This window comes from Hypanus sabinus, chromosome 9 (assembly GCF_030144855.1).
Source record: "Hypanus sabinus isolate sHypSab1 chromosome 9, sHypSab1.hap1, whole genome shotgun sequence".
NCBI classification, from domain to species: Eukaryota; Metazoa; Chordata; class Chondrichthyes; order Myliobatiformes; family Dasyatidae; genus Hypanus; species Hypanus sabinus.
In genome coordinates, this window is record NC_082714.1 from 77,062,255 (window position 1) to 77,082,388 (window position 20,134).

The 20,134-nt window shown below is 46.2% G+C and overlaps 1 long non-coding RNA gene across 3 annotated transcripts in view; it reads right to left on the bottom strand.

The window, feature by feature from the left end:
- LOC132399506 (uncharacterized) overlaps positions 1-20,134 on the bottom strand; it is a 76,585-nt gene that overhangs the window by 52,830 nt on the left and 3,621 nt on the right. For 2 of the 3 annotated variants that reach the window (XR_009514011.1, XR_009514009.1), the window contains exon 2: positions 18,021-18,204. This is a non-coding gene — a long non-coding RNA (uncharacterized LOC132399506). Of the gene's footprint in view, positions 1-7,297; positions 8,853-18,020; positions 18,205-20,134 lie in introns of those variants that run through there. The other variant, XR_009514010.1, reaches the window with a different exon arrangement.

Genomic DNA, 20,134 nt, shown 5'->3' on the forward strand with positions numbered 1-20,134 from the left:
ATAGGTTAAGTGAGTGGGCAAAGGTCTGGAAGATTTAGTACAATGTGAATGCGAGGTCATCTACTTTGGAAGGAAAAATGGAAGATCAGATCATTATTTAAATGGTAAAAGATTGCAGCATGCTGCTGTGCAGAAGGGCTTGGGAGTGCTTGTGCATGCATCACAAAAAGTTGGTTTGCAGGTTCAGCAGGCTATCAAGGTAAATGGAATGTTGGCTAGAGGGATTGAAATTAAGAGCAGAAAGGTTATGCTGCAACTGTACAGAGTACTGATGACTGCATCTGGAGTACTGTGTGCAGTTCTGGTCTCCTCACTTGAAGAAGAATATACTAGCTTTGGAGACGTTGCAGAGGAGGTTCACCAGGTTGATTTCAGAGATGAGGGCATTAGACTATGAGGAGTGATCGAGTCTCCTGGGACTGTACTTGCTGGAATTCAAAAAAATGAGTGATCTTATAGAAAGATAAAATTATGAAAGGGATAGATAAGACAGAGGCAGGAAAGTTGTTTCCACTGGTAGGTGAGACTAGAACTAGGGGCCATTGCCTATGATTCGAGCGAGTAGATTTAGGATGGAGATGAGGAAGAACGGCTTTTCCCAGAGAGTGGTGAATTTGTGGAATTCTCTGCCCAATGAAGCAGTAGAGGCTACCTCAGTAAATATATTTAAGACAAGATTGCATAGGGTTTTGCATAGTAGAGGAATTAAGAGTTATGGGGAAAAGGCAAGTAGATGGAGATGAGTCCAAGGTCAGATCAGCCATGATCTTATTGAACGGTGGAGTAGGTCGATGGGCCAGATGGCCGACTCCTGCTCCTACTTGTGTTCTTATGTCCACAACTCTTCAGTTTCTTGTGGTCATGTGTAGAGCAGTTGCCATACCAACCCATTATGCATCCCACCAGAATGCTTTCTATGGTGCATTGATAAAAATTGAAACAGGTCAACGGGAACATGCCGAATTTCTTTATCTTCCTGAGCTAGTAGAGAGCTTGGTGAACTTTTTTAGCCGTGGTTGAACCAGGACAGGCTGCTGGTGATGTTCACTCCTAAGAAGTTGGAACACTCAACCACAACACTGTTCATGGGCTGTTGATAGTCACCCAGCCCATTGTAAAAATAGTTTTGTTTGCACCCTATTTTAATAAAATTATTTGTCACATATACATCAAAACACACGGTCCGTTGTGTCAGTCCACCGGGCACGGGTGGACAGCTGAGATCCTCCAGAATTTCTCTACGTGTAATTCACTGCGGAGTGATAATTGTTCGTTATGTACCATGTTGTATGACACAGGCAATCGTGGATTTTTCATAACCATGATGTTCTTGGCAAATTTTTCTACAGAAGTGATTTGCCATTGCCTTCTTTTGGTCAGTGTCTTTACAAGACGGGTGACCCCAGCCATTATCAATACTCTTCAGAGATTGTCTGCCTGGCGTCAGTGGTCACATAACTAGGACTTGTGATACGTACCAGCTGCTCATACAGCCATCCACCATCTAACTGGGGAACTAAATAGGTGCTATGCCTTGCCGGCTACTGGAGGAAAGGAGTGCCTTACACCTCCTTTGATATAGACATACCTTCAGCCTGCCACCCAGTGAGTAATAATGGGGAGCCAAAGCGGTTCAGGAGTGCGCAGAGGTGTGAAGGAGGATCCCAGCTCTGTCGTACGCTACTTCACCACCCTCTCCCCAGTCACTGCTGCCAGGTGCAGGTTTCCTTGTGGTTTGGCCCCTCCTAACTATGCCCCAACGCCAAAACAGAGGGTGGCAGCCAGGTACCAGCTGGTGTCCAAGACCCAAATTGTGTGAGTCACAGAGCAGTAGAGGGGTAAGTCACAGAAATAGGCCCTTCGGCCCAACTCCGTGCCAACCATTTTTGTTTGCCCATTGGCACAAAGAAAGCTTCACATCTGGATACGGCAATTGCTCTGCCTGAGAATGCAAGAAACTACAGAGAGCTGTGGACACAGCCCACCATTATTGTAATCTGGTGTTAAACAGTGACAGACACATCCCACAAGTACTATACCATAAGACCATAAGATGTAGGAGCAGAATTAGGCCATTTGGCCCATCGAGTCTGCTCTGCCATTTCATCATGATTGATCCATTTTCCCTCTCAATCCCAATCTCCTGACTTCTAGTATCCCTTCATCCCCCGACTAATCAAGAATCTATCAACCTCTGCCTTAAATATACATAAAGACCTGGTCTCCAGAGCTGCCTGTGGCAGTGAATTCCACAGATTCACCACTCTCTGGCTAAAGAAATTCCTCCTCATCTCTGTTGTAAAATGATGCCTCTTTATTCTGAGGCTGTGTCCTCTGGAATTTCAAACGTGTATCTTTGGACATTGAGCTCCCAGCTATAGTCTTTTTTAAGCCATGATTCAGAGATGCCTACAACTGTGCTACAAGTTTATCCACCTTATTCTGTATACTGTGCACATTCAAACATAACACCTTCAGTCCTGTATTCACCCTTTTCAATTCCGTCTGCCTTTTACGTTGCAACTCATCCTGTTGACTGCAAGTTTGCCTCTGCTTGCTGGGAGTCTTGCTACACATTGCCTGTGCTTGTAAACCTACCAGCATCTCTTTAGCACTATCAATCTGGTTCCCATCCCGCTGCCAAACACACCTGGACACCTCTAGCCAACCTACTCTGAATACATCGTGACAGAGCCACCCCACCAATTCTGTTCATTTCTGGGAACCAAAATCTGAGGTGCAAAGGGACTTGGGAGTCCTCATACAGGATTCCCTAAAGGTTAACTTGCTGGTTGAGTCAGTGGTGAGGAAGGTAAATGCAATGTTGGCATTCATTTTAAGAGGAGAATGTAAAAAAAACAAGGATGTAATGTTGGGGCTTTATATGGCACTGGTGAGGCCTCACTTGGACCACTGTGAGCAGATTTAGGTCCCTTATCTAAGAAAGCATGTGCTGACATTGGAGTGTCATGGTCCCTTCTGGCAATCCCCACCTGGCTATTTACCTCAGGAATTGGGCCTCCATCACTTCATTTAGTTCTAATCATTCCCAGGTCCCATTAACTACAAACACCTGCTTTCCATCAGCCAATGCAGTATAAGAATCCTTGACCACAACTAGAAGGTGCCAGTTCATTGGTCGACTCCTGACCAAGTAACCTTGTTCCATGGTTCTTAGGACTATCAGTTCTAAGTCTAGCACCATTCCTGAATTCTCTACTAAAACCAAGGCTCCAGGTGAAGACTCCCTTGGTACCAAATCCACGCTCGCTACGACCGTAACGCCTTCCGACTCGGCCTCCGCGCCCATGTTCAGCACTTGGGTTCGTTCCACTGCCATGTCCTTGCAACAGAACGAATTGCCATGATGAACCCAGCGGACACAGATCCCATACAGCAGGCCCTGGCCAGCCGGGGCTACCTATTAGGTGCCCATGACCAACTACTTCGGGAGATCATGGAAATCCCGATCACTAACCACGAATGTGCAGAAGGTCAGTGAATGAGTGGACCGGGTCTCCACTTCTGTTTCTCCGTCCCCTCCAAGAACCCCGACTACCCAAACTGCAATGCTCCAGATGGCTTCGCCCCCGGAATCAGCAAGACCATCCCCTCGAGAGCCGTATGTGCCTGAGACTGAACCCTGCGCCGAGGACCGAGGGAGGTGCCGGGCCTTCCTGTTACAATGCTCCCCAGTCTTTGAGCTGCAGCCACGTAGCTACACTTCGGATAAATCAAAGATTGCGTTCATCGTGGGGCTGCTACGAGGGGATGCCTTGGCTTTGGCGACCGCGATATGGGAAAACCGACCAGAGGCTTGTTCCTCCTACTCCTCCTTTGTCCCTGAAATGAGGAAAGTATTCGAACAATCCATTCGCGGTAAGGACGTTGCAAAATGGCTGCTTACTCTTCGTCAGGCTTCGCGAAGTGTGGCCAGGTATTCCATTGAGTTCTGGACATTGGCCACAGACTCCAGGTGGAATGACGAGGCCCTACAGGAGGTGTATCGACAGGATCTCTCGGATCAGATAAAGGATGAGTTGGCCGCGAGGGACGACACAGACTGTCTGGACTCTCTGATCTCACTAGCCATCCGATTAGATTATCGACTTCATGAACGGCTGAGAGAGACTAGTTTCTCCGTTCCTCGGGCCATCCCACGGTCCACCTTACTTTCTCCAACCAGCCCTAACCTCTCCCCCCTGCCATTCCTCGCAGAGCTCCCACTCCTACTGTTCTGGTGGGTCCAATGACACTTCCTTCAGCTCCCCAGACTCGGAGGCAGATCCCGGCTACCGTGAATTATCAAGGACAGTCTCTGTCCCTATCCGCTTTGGTGGGTTCCCGTGCCGAGGGCAATCTGCTGGATGAGGACATAGCCTCCCAGGCTGGCATACCTCGCGATCCGCTAACTGCACCCCTGGAGGCCCGGATCCTAGACAGAAAACTGCTGGCTCGGGTGACCCACTGTATGCCTTCCCTGACCTTGATCCTGTCCAGCAACCATTGGGAGGAGGTACGGTTCAGTCTCATTCAGTCACCTCAAGCCTCGGTAGTTCTAGGGTACCCATGGCTGACCCAACACAATCCCCACATCGACTGGTCTACCGGGAGGATAGCCAAATGGAGCCAGTCTTGCCACGCCAACTGTCTGCAGTCAGCCCCATCTCCCAGGGAAGCTACCGTGACCCCGCCTGTCCCGGAACCCCTCGATTTGTCCCGAGTCCCCACCAAATACCATGACCTGGGACCGGTATTCTGTAAACAGTGGGCCCTTTCCCTGTCTCTGCACTGCCCATGTGATTGTGCCGTCGACCTTCTCCCCGGGCCCTCGCTACCCACCAGTCGCCTCTTTAACCTATCCAGACCAGAGAGAGGCCATGGAGAAGTACATCAGCGAGTCCCTTGCGGCGGGCATTATCAGACCTTCGTCTTCCCCGGTAGGCGCTGGTTTCTTTTTTGTAGAAAAGAAGGACAGGACGCTTTGCCCTTGTATCAACTACCGAGGCCTGAATAATATAACAGCCAAGAACAAGTACCCTCTACCCCTCATTAGTTCGCCATTTGAACCACTGCATGGAGCCACCATCTTCTCAAAGATGGACCTTCGTAACGCCTACCATTTAGTCAGGATGAGGGAGGGGGATGAATGGAAGACAGTCTTCAATCCACCTCTGAGCCACTTTAAATATTTGGTAATGCCGTTTGGCCTCTCCAATGCTCCCGCCATTTTCTAAACCCTGATCAATGACGTACTGAGGGACTTTATCAATCGATTCGTATTTGTGTACCTTGATGATATCCTGATATTTTCTAGCAGCCCCCAAGAACATATACACCATGTCCGTCAGGTCCTTCAGCGACTGTGGGAAAACCAGTTATTTGCAAAGGTGGAAAAATGCGAGTTCCACGTCCCTTCGGTCAGCTTCCATTGAAAACAGACAGGTAAAAGCAGACTCTGAGAAGATCCGGGCAGTGGAGGAATGGCCTAGACCCACGACACGCAAACAACTTCAACGATTCCTGGGGTTTGCAAACTTCTACCGCAGATTCATCAGAGAGTACAGTTAAGTGGCGGCCCCCCTTACCCGGCTTACCTCGCCCTACCACCCTGTTTTGCTGGGACTCCGAAGCGGACTCAGCATTCACCGACCTGAAGAGGCGTTTCACCACCGCTCCCATCCTGATCCATCCAGACCCATCCCGTCAATTCATCGTTGATGTGGATGCCTCTGTCTCTGGGGTAGGAGCAGTCCTATCCAACAGGCAAGTTCAGACGAAAAGCTTCACCCCTGCGCCTTCTACTTTCGCCGACTGTCCCCCGCCAAATGGAATTACAACGCGGGGAATCGGGAACTACTGGCGGTCAAATTAGCATTGGAAGAATGGAGGCACTGGTTGGAGGGGGCAGAAGACCCGTTTGTGGTATGGACGGATCATAAGAACCTGGGGTATATTCAGACCACCAAACTATTGAACTCTCGTCAGGCCCGTTGGGCATTGTTTTTTGGGCGGTTCAAGTTTACCTTCACGTACCGTCCAGGATCCAAGAACGGGATCCCGCCTGCATGACTCCAAGGATGACACCTCCAGCCCCGAGACTGTCCTCCCTCCACCCTGCGTGGTGGCCACCCTCACTTGGGGGATCGAGGCCAAAGTAAAGGAAGCCCAGCGGGACGACCCCGACCCTGGAAATGGACCCGGTGATCGCCTGTACGTGCCCGTCTCCGTCAGGTCTCAGATTCTCCAATGGCACCGCACATCCCGTTTCGCCTGCCACCCCGGGAGTGATTAGACCCTGGCTCTCCTGAGGAAGCACTTGTGGTGGCCGTCCATGGAGGGGTCACCCGTTCTTATGTCTCGACTTGTTCCATCTGTGCCCGGGGAAAGGTCTCTCATCGGCCACCTGTGGGTCTACTTTGTCCTCTACCTGTCCCTGGTCCCAAATCACCCTAGACTTCGTCACCGATCTACCCCCTCCCGCGGAAACACCATTGTCCTCACTGTGGTAGACTGATTCTCCAAGGCGGTGCACTTTGTGGCCCTCTCTAAACTCCCTTCCTCTCAAGAAACTGCAGATCTTCTCGGCCGCCATGCCTTCCCCCTCCACGGAATCCCCGCAGACATCGTCTCCGATCGAGGTCCCCAGTTCATTTCGCAAATATGGAAGGCCTTCTGTCAAGCCTTAGGAGAATCGGTCAGCCTATCATCCTGCTTCCACCCCCAGACGAACGGGCAGACAGAACGGGTCAACCAAGACCTGGAGGCGACACTACTTTGTGTAACGGCAAACAACTCGTTGATCTGGAGCAACCACCTCCCTTGGATTGAGTACGCCCACAACCCGTCGACCTGGAGTGACCACCTTCAGTGGGTTGAGTACGCCCACAACTCTCTAGTGAGCTCGGCCATTGGAAGGTCTCCATTCGAGTGTTCCCTGGGGTACCAACCCCCGCTGTTCCCCGCACAAGAAAAGGAGATTGCAGTACTGTCAGTTCGGGACCGTATTGATTGGTGCCGTAAGGTTTGGGAGGAAACATGCACGGCCCTACTCAGATCATTGAATGGTGAAAGGCTGAGATAGAGTGGGTGTGGAGAGAATGATTCCTATAGTGGGGGAGTCTAGGACCAGAGGGCACTGCCTCAGAATTGAGGGACATCCATTTAAAACAGATGATGAGGAATTTCCTTAGCCAGAGAGTGGTGAATCTGTAGAATTTGTTGCCACAGGTGGCAGTGGAGGCCAGATTAATGGGTGTATTTAAGGTGGAGGTTGATAGATTCTTGATGAGTTAGGGCATGAAAGTTACAGGAAGAAGGCAGGAGAACGGGGTACACTTGTACACCTGCTCGTTAATGCAAGTATCTAATCAGCTAATCATGTGGCAGCAACTCAATGTATAAAAACATGCAGACATGGTCAAGAGGTTCATTTATTGTTCAGACCAGACCAAACATCAGAATGGGGGAGAAATGACTTTGACCATAGAATAATTGTTGGAGCCACACGGGGTGGGTTGAGTCTCAGGAACTGCTGATTTCCTGGGATTTTCACTCACAGCAGTCTCTAGAGTTTACAGAGAATGGTGTGAAAAACAAGAAAACATTCATCGTGGCAGTTCTGTGGATGAAATGTTTTGTTTATGAGAGAGGTTGGAGGAGAATTGAAACCAGGTTCCTGGCACTTTAATAACAATTGGCTACCCTGAGATCCATTTTGTTGCAGACATTCACAGTAGAACAAAGAAAACAGTAGAACAATAGAATCAATGAAAATCTACACATGGGCTGCCAACCAACCAGTGCACAAAAGAGGACAATCTGTGGAAATACTAAATCAATCAAAGAATGAGTTGTCAAGTCCTTGAAAGTTGAGTCAACAGATGGTGGAATTGTTGGGGTAAGTGAAGTTATCCACACTGGCTCAGGAGCCTGATGATTGAATGATAATAGCTGTTCCTTAATCTGGTGGTGGGATCTAAGGCTCCTGTACCCCTTTCCTGATGACTGCATCAAGAAGGGAGCACGGCCCAGATACTGGAGATCCTTAATGTTGCTCTCGAGCTTTCCTCCCACACCCAAAAGCTGCACAGGTTTACTAGGTTAGTTGGTTACATGGTTGTGAGTGGGTGGCAGAGCTTTGTTGGGCTGGAGGGGTCTGTTTCTGTTCTGTATCTCTAAAGGATCCTATTGGATAAATATCTGCAACCTTGAGCTGTAACTTCAGAGAAGTTCAGTGATAGGGGTAGACTGCTGTCCTTGTGCACAAGTAAATAATGTGTGATTGACAAACGAGTATGGGTTGTCAGAATCCCAATAATCTCCTTATCACTGGGGGCTGTCACTCTCCAGTTCAGCTCTGCTGCGATTTTCCAGGAGGTGCTGGTGAGTATCTGGAGTCACACAACATGGAACCAGGCCCTTTGGCCCCCTTCCACCTGAGCCGGTCCCAGCTGCCCACATCTCCTGTGTATTTTGCTCCACAGAAGCCTCGCTCTCACCATTTTGAATGCAGAGCTGCAGCCTGATGGCTTCACCATTCACAGTGAGTCTTTTAAAGGCAGAGGAGGAGGAGTATGCCTCATAATTAACAGGTCGTGGTGCACAGATGTGACGGTTCTGCCTCAATCCTGTTCACATGACTCAAAGCATCTAGTAGTTAAGTTTGGTCCATTTTATCTTCCAAGAGCATTTTTCACCATCATTCTGGTAGAGGTGTACATTCCACCTCAGGCACTGAAGAAGCTGAGCACTGTGATTAGCAGATATTCTGATGCCTTCCTGATCACTGCTGGAGATTTCAGCCAGGCCAGCTTGAAATCGTCTTTGAACAATTACTTCCAATGTATCACCTGTGGAACCACAGGAGCCAAAACACTTGTTATACCACCATCAAAAACGCTTACCGTACCATCTCAAGCCTGCACTTTGACTCGCAGCATATATGCAGAGGCTAAAGACCGCAGCACCAGAGAGAGGACCAAGAAGGTGTAGTCAAGAGAAATGGAGGAGCACTTATAGGACTGCTTTGATTCAGTGGACTGGATAATATTCAGGGATTCATCTTCAAACCTGAATGAATACACCAGACTTCACAAACCAAAAACCAGGGCTGAACCAGGAGATTCGTAAACTGCTGAGGACTACATTCAAGACAGGTAGTCCTGAACCATACAAGAAGTCCAGGTATGACCAATAGAAGGCTATCTTAAGAGCAAAAAAAAAATTCCAATTGAAGTTAGAGGTGGAATTGGATGCATGTCAGCTCTGGCAGGTTTTTTAGGTCTTTACTTCCTACATTGCAAAGCCCAACACCATGAATGGGTGTGAGCTCAATGCCTTTCATGCACACTTAGAAAGGGAGAATAAAACAAATTCTTGGACATCAACTTTAGAACATGCCACCTGCTTCAAAAGGGCAATAATCATACCAGTGCCCAAGAAGGTCAGGGTGAGCTGTCTCAACAATTATCACCTGGTGGCACTCACATCTACCATGATGAACTACTTTGAGAAGTTGATCATGGCCAGAATCAACTCCTGTCTAAGCAAGGACTTGGACCCACTGCTGTTTTTGCCTACTACAACAACAGCAGATGCAATCTCACTGGCTCTCTATTTGGCCTTGGATCACCTGGACAACAGCAATGCCCTAAGTCAGGCCACTATTTATTGATTATAGCTCTGCATTAAACACCATCATACCCTGAGTACTAATCAACAAGATCTAAAACCTGGGCCTCTGTACCTCCCTCTGCAACTGGATCCTTAACTTCCTCACTGGGAGACCACAGTCAGAGCAGATCAGAAATAACATCCCCTCCTCACTGACAATCAATACTAGCACACCTCAAGGATGCATGTTTAGCCCACTGTTCTACTCATTACACCCACAATTGAGCTAGGCACAGCTCTAATACCATCTATAAATTTGCCAATGATTCAACTATTGTTGGCAGAATTTCAGATGGTGATGAGGTGGCATAGAGGAGTGACGTAAATCAGCTGGTTCAGTGGTGCCACAACAACCGCCTTGCACTCAACATCAGCAGGGACAAGTAACTGAGTGTGGACTTCAGGAAGGGGAAGTCACTGAGGGATCAGCAGTGGAAAAGGTAGCAGTTTCAAGTTTTTGGTGTCAACATCTCTGTAGATTTATCCTGGGCACAACATATTGATGCAATTACAAAGAAGACACAATTACAAAGTGGCTAATTTTTAGTAGGATTTTGAGAAGATCTGGTATGTCACCCAAGCACTCTCACAAACTTCCACACTACTGTGGAGAAAATGCTAATTGGTTGCATCATGATCTGGTATGGAGGGGCCACTGCACAAGATCAGAAAAAGCCGCAGAAAGTTGCAAACTCAGCAATGGGCACGAGCCTCCCCAGCATCGAGGACACCTTCAAAAGTTGATGCCTCAAAAAGGAGGCATCTGTCATTAAGGCGTCAGGCCCTGATGGTGTACCTGGTAAGGAAGACAAGACCCTCTTCTCATTGCTACCATCAGGGAGGAGGTACAGGAGCCTGAAAACACACACTCAACAGCTTCTTCCCCTCTGCCATCAGATTTCTGAATAGACTATGGACCCATGAACACCACCTCACTTTTTTTCTCTCTTTTTTTGCTCTTTTTGTACTACTTGTTCATTTTATGCCCAATTAGCCAAAGTTTCAAGGAAATAGTTTTAAAAAAAGACAAATTACCATTTAACTGAGTAACAAATTATGTATTTAGATTTGGAGAATGCTTTGTATGAAGGCAGTCCATTACCTGCACTAGGTGTCTACCCTGATTTTGTTCATTTAAATTCAGACAAAAGAACACAGCAGCATACACTGGATTAATTCCTCAGAATATTAGGAATGAATGCTTGGTATTTTTTGTACTGTAGTATTGTTGGTAATGTTCTAATTTGTTCTGTATTGAATTTAAATAAATAATTGAACCTCGATTAAAGAAGGCCAACACACCATATGGCTTCTTAACCATCCTCAACGGAGCCTGTATGACATGGGAGCAGAATTTGGCCATTCAGCCCATCACATCTTCTCTGCTATTTCATCATAGGTGATTTATTTCCCTCTTAGTACCATTCTCCAGCCTTCTCTCCATAGACTTTGATGCCTTCACTAGTAAAGAATCTATCAACCTCAGCGTTAAACATACCCAATGAGTTGGCCTCTACAGATCCACTACCATCTGGCTAAAAATAAACCCTTCTCATCCCTATTCGAAAGTGATGTCCCTCTATTCTGGGAGTTTGAGGAGTATCACTGAAGATGCGCACATCTTCAGCTGTACTGTGGAAAAACATTCTAACTGTTTGCATTATGTCTGGTGTGGAGGGGCCACAGCACAGGATCAGAAAAAGCTGAGGAAGTTGTCAACTCTCCCAGCTGTAGCACAGGCTCTGGCCTCCCCAGCATCAAAGACTGGGTTACAGTTAGTGTTATACACAGTTACAGGTCTAAGGTTAGAGTTTGGATTAGAGATTTGTTTAAAGTTTTATTATATATTCAGGGCTTGGGTTTGGGGTCTTTTTAGGAATTTGTTTTGAGAATTGATTATAAACTTAAAGATTCAAGATTGTTTAATGTTATTTCCAGTACACAAGTGTAAAGGAGTGTGTGTTCATGTGTTGGTGAGTGTGTATGTGTGACCACGTTTAGTGTGTGTGAATTTGTATCTGTGGTGTTTGCCTTTGTACGTGTATGCACATGCATGAATGTGCGTGTATGTTCACCTATGATAGCATGCTAACTCTGTATATGTAAGAGTTATGTAAACTTAAATCATTTAAGTTTACATGGTGTTTGGTGTGTGTGTGTGTTTGGTATGTGTGTGTGCATGTTTAGAATGAGTGCATTGTTTGGTACCAGTGTACGTATGGAATGTACATGTTTGGTATATGTGTGTATGTTTTCAGTGTGTATACGCGTATGTGTTTGGTGTGCTATTTGTGTGATTGGTGTGCTGTGTGTTTTTGTGTATGTGTGTACATATTTCATGTGCATCCACTTGTGTATACATGTACTGTGTATGGTATGTTTGCAACATGTTTGGAGTGTGTGTGTGCACACGTGAATATGTGTGCAAATTTGGTATGTGTTCATGTGTTGGTGAATGTGTTTGCGCACGTTTCGAGTGTGTGTGAGTGTATATATGTTTGTATGTGTATGTATGTGAGCATATGTGTTTAATATGACTGTGTTTGTGTGTGTTTATATGTATGTGTATATGTGTGTTGTGTGAGATCCTGTACTGTGTGTGTGTAGATGCTAAGACTTACTGTATACAATACCCCTCAGTTTAAAGTTCCCTGCTTTCTTTATTTCCTCTTTGGATCCCACACCCTCCATGGCAAACTGGCTTAACACCCCCTCCCCCCCCCCCCCGTAGCACGAGTGAATCTACCCAACAGAACATTGGACAACCCCTCCACCCTCCCCATTTCCTACTCTATCCACTAGAACATTGGACAGCCCTCCCTCCCATTTCTTACTGACTCTCTTCACCTATCCTTGAGTGTCTCTCTCTCCCCCATTTCTCTCTCTTCATCCTAGTCAATCCCTCCCTCTCTGTCCTTCTTGGTGAAGGCCATTTCCCTTCCCTGAGATGGTTAGATCTCCAGAATGATTGTGCTTTTTAAAAGAAATAACAATTCTTTTATACTGGCTCATTGCTTGGATGGGTCTACATCCAGTGGGAAGGAGAGGGTGACACCAACCAACCAGACAGCACTGCAGTCCAGGTGGGAGGGAGAGAGGTAGAGTAGGGGCAACAGAAAGAGGAAATGGACAAGGTGACAGAGAGAGAGAGAGAGAGAGAGAGAACATGGGGTCTCTGTACAAACTGGTGGTTGAATTGCCAATTAAATGCAATGGTTAAGGGAAAGTCCTCCCTTCATGTAGGAGAATGCAGGAGGGAAGTGTGTGTGCGTGCACATTAGGTACAGAAGTGTCCAGACTAACAGAGAGGGTGTCTCAGAAACAGGAGATGTATAGAACAAATGGGAGCAGCCTGCATAGAAACCCCAACCAAAGTCAATGGAAGTTATCACTAATATCTGCAGGAACTCAACAGGTCAGGAGGCATAGGTGAGGGAAATGGACAGTTGATGTTGTGTCTCATCTGGACAGGATGGTGCAAGGGAGATCACCATCTCCCTCATAGACACTGCCTGACCTGCTGAGTTCTCCAAAGCAGACTGTAGTCTCCTGTGAGTCCTGACCTATTGTACACTCAGTGGAGATTTATTAGGTACAGGAGGTACCAGATAACGAGGCCATCGTGGTCTTCTTCTGCTGTAGCCCACATACTTCAAGGTTCGACTTAAAGGATACCAAAACTTTTTCAGATATATAAAGAGTAAGAAAGGTGAGAGTAGATATTGGACCACTGGAAAATGATGCTGGAGAGGTAGTAATGGGGGACAAGGAAATGGATGATGAAATGAGTAAGTATTTTGCATCAGTCTTCACTGTGGAAGACACCAGCAGAATGCTAGACCTTCAAGACTGTCGGAGGGCCGATGTGAGTGCAGTTGCTATTACTAGGGAGAAGGTGCTTGGAAAACTGAAATCTCTGAATAAGTCACCTGGATCAGACAGACTACACCCTAATGTTCTGAAAGAGATTGTGGAGGCGTTAGTAATGATTTTTCAAGAATCAATAGATTCTGGCATGGTTATAGAAAAGTGGAAAATTGCAAATGCCACTCCACTCTTTAAGAAGGGAGCGAGGCAGAAGAAAGGTTATTCAAGGCCAGTTGCCTGACCTCAGTGTTTGGGAAGACATGGGAATCGATGGTTAAGGATGTGGTTTCGGGGTTCTTGGAGGCACATGATAAAATTGTTTGTAGTCAGCATGGTTTTCTTAAGGGAAAATATTGCCTGCCAAATCTTTTGGAATTCTTTGAGGAAATAACAAACAAGATAGACAAATGTTATCATAGACAACATCCATCGATCCTCCTTTGTCCATGGATACTGGATTGGCTGATTGGCAGGAGGCAAAGCGTGTGAATAAACAGAACCTTTCTGGGTTGGACGCTGGTGACTAGTGGTGTTCTCCAGGGGTTGGTGTTGGTTGTATGTCAATGATATGGATGATGGAATTGATATCTTAGTGGCCAAGTTTGCGGACATTACCAAGACAGATTTAGGGGCAGGTAGTGTTGAGAGGCTGCAGAGGGACTTAGACAGATTAGGAGAATGGACAAAGAAATGGCAGATGAAATACGGTGTCAGGAAGTGTATGGCGATACACTTTGGTATAAGGAATAGATGTGTAGACAATTTTCTAACCAGGAAGAAAACTAAAAATCTGAGGTGCAAAGAGATTTGGGAGTCCTCATGCAGGATTCCCTAAAGGTTAACTTGCAGGTTGTGTCAGTGGTGAGAAAAACTAAAAATGTTAGCATTCATTTCAAATAAAAGCAAGGATGTAGTGTTGAGGGTTTATAAAGCACTGGTGAGGCCTTGCTTAGAGTATTGTGAGCAGCTTTGGGCCCTTATCTAAGAAAGGGTATGCTGACCATGGAGAGGATTTACAGGAGGTTCATGAGAATGGTCTGGGAATTAAAGGCTTATCATATGACAAGAGTTATCTGGCTCTGAGCCTTTACTTGTGCGAATTCAGAAGAATTCTATTAATGTTGAAAGGCCAAAATAGAGTGGATCAAGAGAGGATGTTTCCCATGGTGGGGGAATCTAGGACCAGAGGGCCCAGCCTCAGAATAGCAGAAGGTGAGGTGGAATTTCTTTAGCTAGTGGGTGGTGAATCTGTGGAATTCGATGCCGGAGGCGGTTGTGTCAGCCGGGTCACTGGGTACATTTAATAGATTGATTATTTACTTATTGAGATACAGCACAGAACAGGTCTTTCCGACCCTTCGAGTTGTGTCACCCACAATCCCTGGATTTAATCCAAGTCTAATCATAGGCCAATTTACAATTACCAATAATTAACCTACCAACCGCTGTCAGTAGGAGGAAACTGGAGCAGTCTCAGGGATAACATACAAATTGAACCCAGGTCACTGGTACTGTAAAGCTTTGTGATAACCACTACTACCGTGCTTCCAAGATGGAGGTTGATAGGTTCTTGATGAGTGGTTATGGGGAGAAGGCAGGAGAGTGGGGTTGAGAGGGAAATGGCGAGGCAGACCCAATAGGCTAATTCTGTTCCTGTCTTACGGTCAGAGATGCTCTTCTGCACACCACTGTTGTAACGCGAGGCTATCTGAGTTACTGTCACCTTCCTGTCAGCTTGAACCAGTCTGGCCATTCTCCTCTGACCTCTCTCATTAACAAGGCGTTTCACCCACAGAGCTGATGATCACTGGATCTTTTTTCATTATTGCACTATTCTCTGTAAACTCCAGACACCGTTGTGCATGAAAATCCTAGGAGATCAGCAGTTTCTGAGATACTCAAACCACCCCGTCTGGCACCAACAATCATTCATTGTTGAAGTCGCTTAGATCATATTTCTTCCCCATTGTGATGTTTGGTTTGAACAACAGCTGAACGTCTTGACCATGCCTGCATGCTTTTATACATTGAGTTGATGTCCTCAAGTCCCAGAAACATCCTTCCTGTCTCTCTTCTTTGCGCAGACTTTTGAGTACACATCTTTTCTTCTTGGCAGGCCCAGGTCATCATTCCCACACTGTAAGTTCAGCGGCAAGGTCTAAGTTTCAACTTCAAGTTCAGGTTTAATTATCATTCAACCACAAATACAGCCAAACGAAGCACCATTCCTCCGGGCCAAGGTGCAGTCACATTAACAACAGCACACTGCACAAATAGCACATGTGATTACAATTTCAGAAAAACGATGAGCCACAATATCTAGCCCAAGTCCCTCTGTGTCCTGGTCTAGCTTGTTCTTCCACTGAGTGAACACTAGAGGACAAACGACTCAGTAAAAAGGTTTAATCCTACTGCTCCGTTGTTCTTGTTCGGAATCAGAATCTGGTTTAATTTCACTGGCGTATGTTGCAAAGTTTGTTAACTCTGCAGCAGCAGTACAATGCAATACATGGTAAATGTAGGAAAAAAAACTGAATTACAGCAAGTAACCAGTATATTTGTATATTAAATAGCTAAATTAAGAAAAGTAGTACAAAAACAGTAATTTTAAAAGATGGAGTGAGGTAGTGTTCACAGGTCAACGTCCATTTAGGGATCGCATGGTAGAAGGGAAGAAGCTGTTCCTGAATCGCTGAGTGTGTGCCTTCAGGCTTCTGTACCTCCTTCCTGATGGTAACAGTGTGAAGAGGGCATGTCCTGGGTGGTAGGGGTCCTTGATAATGAACACCACTTTTCCATGCACACGTTATTAAATAATTAGTTTTGCACCACAGAAGATTGCTCAGCCCATCAATTCTGTGCCTACTAGCACCCACCCATTTATTCAGATTCCATTCTCCCCACCTTCTCACTGACTTCCACCCTGATTTCTACTCATCACACAACAGCAGGACAATTAACAGTGGGCAATTAGCCAACCCGCCCCAACTCCACATGTTGTTGGGATGTGGGAGGGAACCAGAGCTCCAAGGGTGGGTGAGAGATCTCACGCGGTCACAGGGAGAACGTGCAAATGCACATGGACAGACATTGTCAGAGGCTGGCACTGAAACCCGGTCCATCAATCAGTTAGACCCTATTGCGTACAAGGCACATTGGAGAATTTAGGGGTGTGGATCTAATGGGTGATTGGATTGGTGACACTCAGTAGTGTTCACGCTACCCCTGGACAACTGTTATTGATTAGCAGGGGAAGGAGGTTTTACCATCAGAGATCACTGACCATCATGGCATGCCATCTTCTCACAGCTACCAAAAGACCTGAGACCATTAAATATAGGAGCAGAATTAGGCCATTTGTTCCATTGAGTCTGCCTCATTATTTCATCATGGCTGATCCATTTCCCTTCATGCCCTGACTAGTCAAGAATCTATCAACCTTGGTCTTAAATGACTCAGCCACCACAGCCACCAGTTCCAATAAATTCCACAGATTCACCACTCTCTTGCTGAAGAACTTCCTCCTCAGCTGCATTCTGAATAGACAGCCCTCTGGTCTTAGACTCCACTGACATCCTCTCCACATCCACTCTCTTGAGGAGGCCTTGCAATATTCTCTAGGTTTCAATGAGATAACCTTTTTATTCTTCTGAATTCCAGTGGGTACAGGCCCAAAATCATCAAATGCTCCTTATATGACAAGCTTCCATTCCCAGAATTATTTTTAAGAACCGCCTTTGAACTCTCGTCAATGTTAGCGCATTCTTTCGTAGATAAGGAGCCCAAAACTGTTCACAGTACTCCAAGTGGGGCCTCGCCAGAGCCTCATGAAGCCTCAGCACTACATCCTTTCTTTTATAAGGGCATAACTTATGAGAACAGGTTGAGTGAACTTGGCCTTCTCTCCTTGGAGCGACTGAGGATGAGGTGACCCGACAGCGGTGTACAAGGTGATGAGATTGTGTGGATAGCCAAAGGCTTTCTCCTAGGGCTGAAATGGCTAACACGAGGGGGTATAGTTCTAAGGTGCACTAAACTTTAAACCTGTCAGAGGTAAGATTTTCACACAGAGATGTGGAATGTACTGCTGTTGGCAGTGGTGGAGGCGGATACAATACTTTTAAGAGCCTCTTAGAAAGGTACTTGAAGCTCTTCTTTCTCGACATTACTTGCCCTTACACCTTTCTTCATATCATCTGCAAACATGGTCACAAATCCATCAATTCTGTCATCTCCATCACTGACATAAAATGTCAAAAACAAATGGTCCCAATGCAACTGCAGTGGAACACCATTAGTTACAGGCAGCCAACCAGAAAAGGCTCGCTTTATTCCCACTCTTTGCCTCCTGCCAATCAGCCAATGTTCTGTCCATGTTAGTATCTTTCCTGTGATACCATGGACTCTTAAACAGCCTCATGTGTGGCTCAGCATCAGGGATACTGTGGGGGGTGGGGCGGTGGGAGAATGGGACCTACCTGGACGAGCTGCAGCAACCAGATCTCTGAAGGGAAGGGGGCAGAGGAGAAATGCAGTGGTGATAGCAGATTCCATAGTTTGAGGAGTAGATAGGAGAGTCTGTGGATGCCAAGAGACCCCCAGGTGGTATCTTGCCTCCCAGGTGCCAGGGTCAAGGACGTCTCGGATTGCGTCTGTGACATTCTAAAGGGGCAGGGTGAGGAAGGAAAAGAGATGATTTAGAGAGCTAGGAACTCCAGGGATTGCTGCCTGTGCCATGTGCCAATGAAGGCAAGAGCAGGATGATTGGCAGGTGAGGGACCGAGGCAGGAGGCAAGGTTTCAGAGTTATGGACCATCGGGATCTCTTCTGGGGACGGTACAACCTGTACAAAAGGGACAGGTTACACCTGAACCCGAGGGGGGGGGGCAGGTTTGTTAGAGCTGTTGAGAAGTGTTTAAACTAGTTTTGCAGGGGATGGGAACTGGAGTGATGGGGATGCTGGTTTACAAGGAGAGGTGGTGTATAATGAAATAGTTGTGAAGGACAGACACATGATAGGGCAAAGTTGCAATCAGTGGGATGGGCTGCAGTGTTAAAGGGGAACAGGGTGAGCAAAAATGAGTGGGAAAGTTAGAGGATTGGGAAATTTTTAAAAACCAACAGAAAGCAAATTTTAAAAACCATGGGGGTAGGGAGAAGATGACATATGAAGGTAAGCTAGCCAATAATATAAAAAAATTATACGAAAACTTTTTCTTTTCAGATATATAAAAAGAGAAGTGAGAGTAGATATTGGACTGCTGGAGAGGTAGTAATGGGGGACAAGGAAATGATGGACAAACTGAATAGGTATTTTGCATCAGTCTTTACAGTAGAAGTGAGTGTAGTTGCTATTACGAGGGGGATGGTGCTAGGGAAACTGAAAGGTCTTAAAGCAGATTAAATCACCTGGTTCTGGGGTTCTGAAAGAGATTGTGGAACCATCAGCAATGATCTTTCAAGAATCAACAGATTCTGGAATGGTTCCAGAGGCATGGACTATTGTAAATGTCACTCCACTCTTCAGTAAGAGAGGGAGGCAGGAGAAAGGAAATTATAGGCAAGTTAGTCTGACCTCAGTGGTTGGGAAGATGTTGGAGTCAATTGTTAAGGATGTGGTCCCAGGTGTTTGGAGGCACATGGTAAAATTGGCTGAAGTCAGCATGGTTTTCTTAAGGGAAAAACTTGCCTCTCAAATTTGTTGAAATTTTTTGAGGAAATAACAAGCAGGATAGACAAAGGAGAATCAGTGGCTGTTGTGTACTTGGAATTTTAGAAAGCCTTCAACAAGAGGCTGCTAAACAAGACACGAGTCCAAGGTATTGCAGGAAAGATACTCATGTGGATAGAGCATTGGCTGATTGGCAGGAGGCAAAGAATGGGAATAAAGGGGGCAGTTTTAGATTGGCTGTCAGTGAGTAGTGGTGTTCCAGAAGGGTCTGTGTTGGGACGGCTTCTTCTTACAATGATTTGGATATTGAAATTGATGACATTGTTTGCAGGCGATATGAAGACAGGTTGTGTTGAAGTAGAGAGGCTGCAGAAGGACTTAAGACAGATGTGAAAATGGGCAAAGAAGTGGTAGACAGAATACAGTGTAAGGAGGTGTACGGTCATGCACTTTGGTAGAAGGAATAAAAGCACGGTTGATTTTGCAGGCTGAACTGTGATGAGGAAGGCAAGTGCAATGTTAGCAGTCATTTTGAGGACTAGAATATAAAAGCAAGCATATAACGTTGAGGCTTTATAAAGCACGGTGAGGCCTCACTTGGAGTACTGCGAATAGGTTTGGGCAGCTTATTTAGGAAAGGATGTGCTGACATTGGGGAGGGTTCAGAGGAGGTTCACACGGATGATTAAGGGAATGAAAGGCTTCCTCTATGAGCAGTGATTGCTCTGGAATTTATGAGATGAGGGGGTGAACTATCAAACGTTGAAAGGCCTAGAAAGACTGAATATGGAGAGGATATTTCCTATGGTGGGGGAAGTCTAGGACCAGAGGGCACAACCTCAGAATAGAGAGACGTCCGTTTACAACAGAAATGAGGAGGAATTTCTGTAGGGTGGTGAATCCGTGGAGTTCGTTGCCACA